At 48.8% G+C, this 3,478-nt stretch overlaps 1 long non-coding RNA gene across 1 annotated transcript in view; it reads left to right on the top strand.

Annotated features, from left to right (window-relative positions):
• The window catches only part of LOC109392590 (uncharacterized), a 69,389-nt gene that overhangs the window by 52,698 nt on the left and 13,213 nt on the right, over positions 1-3,478 (top strand). The gene's annotated exons all lie outside the window — the stretch shown is intronic.

Genomic DNA, 3,478 nt, shown 5'->3' with positions numbered 1-3,478 from the left:
ATTTCCAGACGAAGCGACAGCTAAACTGAGACCTGAGGGATGAGACAAAGCTCTCTGGGTGTTGCGGGAAGAGCGTACCAGCAGAGGTAACAGCATGTGCGAGTCCCTGAGGCAGAAGACAGCCTGGCCGCTCAGGGGATGGTGGGTGAGGAGGCCCAAGTCCCTGCAGGGCAGCGAGCATGAGATGGCGTGCCGGGCGACGTGGTCAGGCATGAGCTGGGCATTCTCTCCACGGGCTGGGTGGGCATTGGCGCTTTCCTCTAAGTGCAGTAGCAAGCCCCTGGAGAGCTTTGGAGCAGGGGCGTGACCTGCCCTGGTGTCTGGTCCCCGGGGCTGCTGTTTGGAGAGTGGATGGCGGGGTCACAAGTGGACACAGAAGCGAGAGACCAGTTAGGAAGCCCCAGGGTGGTGAGCGTCACTGAGGAACAAAAAAGGCCAAATGTCAAAATCATCACATTCAGGTAGAATTGGGGCTGTGGGGGAAGGTTGGGGATGGAGGGAGGAACCAACATTGACGGAACACATGCTGTTGGCCGTTGGAATTCTCACGTAAGATCTGAAATGGGATTCTAACCCAGAGCCCGCCACCCCTCCTGCTCCCCGATGCCCGCCACTCACACCCCTGCTGCGGTGATCTTGCCAGGGGGCCTCCCCTCTTTTTTGTCTGTGTGGTTGAGTTTTGGGGGTTTCCTGTCTCTGGGGACTCCTTCTTGGGGCTTCAAGATGACAGAAATGACAGGGTGGTTTCTTTTTCAAATGTTGCCCTTTCACAACATGCCTTACTTACCGTCGGGGCCCTGGAGCTATTTTTCTTAGTCATCATTTGCGTGGGTCTGGCCCCTGGATTCTCTGATGAGTGACCGGCCACATCTCATTATTCTCTGAGCTGACTGCGCCACCTGCCCTGGGCCTCTGCTTGGCCTGTGATGATTTCTGGGTGTCAGAGGCTGGATGTCTCTGGAAGGCCTGTGCAAATCGAGAACTGGGGTGACGAGGCTGAAGCCCTGGGGTGCTGGGTAGTGAAATGCCTTCTGGGGTTGGACATAGGCCTCGAGACTCAAGGAGGAGACCTGCTAGAGCTGGCAGTGGAAATAGAGGAACTGAAACCCTCAGCGTCCCTGCATCACTGGCCCAAGGTTGTTATTCTTTTTTTGGTTCGACTGTCCTACATGTCTTATTTTATTTTAGGTAAATGTTAGAAGTGTCTAGCTTTTGTGGCTGCAGGCTGCCTGAGCTGGGCCCCACGGTAACTTCAGGAGCTGTCAGCATGTCTGTTCCCTGCCACAGGGAAGGGAGCAGCCAAGGAGAAACAGGAAGCTGGTGAACGCTTCCAGGCTGTACGTGGGACACGGGTCACAGCTGTGTGTGGAGCTCCTTTACCCCTGGGGATGGCTGCTCTCCCCTCCCTCAGTTATAGGAGATATCCTGGCCGTAACGTCCCTTTTTTGCCTAAGCCACTTCAGTTTCGTTTCTGTCACAGGCAAGTCGAATTGTGTGTACAGATACACAACCTAGTGTATCTCAGTAAAATATGCAGGTCTGGGTACAGTGTGTTTCCAGCAAGGGAGCAAGTATGGCCAAAGGAGTTCTCAGGAAAAAAGAGAAGAGGCAGCTAACGTGGATTGAGCTTCTAGAATGTTCCAGGCATTCTAGAACTCACCACTTTACGTCCATTCCTTCATGTGAAGGGAGAATGCATCCGGTAAGAGACATTAGGCTGCAACGGAACACCTCACCTGTCACACAGACAGCTGCGTGGCCTCAGGGTTGGTTTGGCATCTCAGCGATACCATCAACCTCAGCTTCTTTCCATCCTTCAGATCCATTGTCTTCAGCTTGTTAGTTTCTTCCTGGCGATTAGTGCCTCATGGTCACAAGGGGGCTGCTGCAGCTTCAGGTTTCACATCTGTGTCCCAAGTGGAAGCGGGAAGCAAACCTGTCCCAGGTGCTTCTGGTAGAACTCTGCTTTGTATGTGTTCATAAGCGTGTCCATGGCCATTCCTACATGAGACCCAGTTTCCACTTTCCCAACCTCTAGGCTGGGAGGCGACAAAGGAGAAAGTGGTTGGGAATAGCTGAGGATCAGCCAATACCTTGTGTCTTTCCCTAGCCGCATGAGCACACGTCATGGTAAGAGAACGTGCTGCGCTGGGAATGGTAGGAGCTGGGTGTGAGTGGACCTTAGTGCATACGGGCAGCGTGGGAAAAAACGATGTTGACAGACAAGATGGCGGACCTGACCCGGGGATGGGAGCCACTGACCGTCCTGAAGCCAGGTGGAGGAGTGTCAGGACTAGACTGACATTCAAGAAAGATCACTCCAGCTATTACCTGGAGGGTGGCTTGGCAACTGGACTGGACCAGGTGAGAGGAATCAGCAGTGCCCATCCTGTGAATTGAAGGTAATAGTTACAGGTGTGGAATTCAGAGTAACCCCTGTTAAGCTGCTTATTGGATCAAGGAAGTGACTGGACAGATAAATGAGACTGAACTAAAACTCATGAGAAATATAGGAGAATCTATCCCACTGGCAAATATGGCGCCTACATCTGAGCTTTGATTTGATGGAACTGGCTTTTCTTTGCACTTCTGTGTGCATAAGTGAATTCCAGGCCACATTAAGTTACAGACTCGGCCACATAAAATAAGGCCAAGGGTACATTCAAGGGAGAGTGGGTACAAATTATTTCAACACTGTAGACTAAGACACGAAGTATTTCTAACAAGTGAAAAACGACAAGTATCATTGTACATTTTCCTCCATACAGATCTATCTTTGTAAGAGAGGCCAGAGCGTACATATATACCGATTAAAAATACAAGTTATGAAAATTAACTCAAGTGATGTATGCTTAGTACAGAAAGGAACATAAAATAGAGAACAGCTGTTCAGAAGAAAACATCAAAAACCATGAAAATAAAATCTCTGTTGCTATTTTGGCCATGTCCTTTTTTATCCCTATGGGTAAATTTCCCTACAATATTCAAAATCATAACCAATGCAAATTTCATATACTGCTTTTTCATCTAATCTCATAGGCATTTCCCCATGCTAACTTTGTTTTCATGATGTTTACTTTTCCAGGTTATATAACACAAAGCTTTCTTGTCCCGTTACTGGACATCTGAGTGGCTTCCCTTTTTGCTATAATAAACAATGTAATGATTAGCATTGTGTATAAATTTTAGTCTTCACAGAAGACTATTTCTTGGAGATCGATTCTCAGCGATGGAATTACCGTCTCAGAGGGAACAAACATTTTTAGAGCCATGGATACCTATGGCTGATTCAGAAATTCAAACTCGTGATAAAGGTTGAATTAAAGATAGACAATGCAGCGAGAAAGGCCTGTGTCCTGTATTCTCTGCCTTGGCAGCCTGTGTTGTGGACATTACATCTGTGGACGATTTGTTGCCTTATTTCTAAATAGGATCAATACGCCCAGAGCCCCAGCGTAATGAGATTCAGAGGGGCCTC

Source organism: Hipposideros armiger, unplaced genomic scaffold (assembly GCF_001890085.2).
Source record: "Hipposideros armiger isolate ML-2016 unplaced genomic scaffold, ASM189008v1 scaffold_337, whole genome shotgun sequence".
Taxonomy (NCBI): domain Eukaryota; kingdom Metazoa; phylum Chordata; class Mammalia; order Chiroptera; family Hipposideridae; genus Hipposideros; species Hipposideros armiger.
This window is presented reverse-complemented; position numbering and strand designations above follow the sequence as displayed.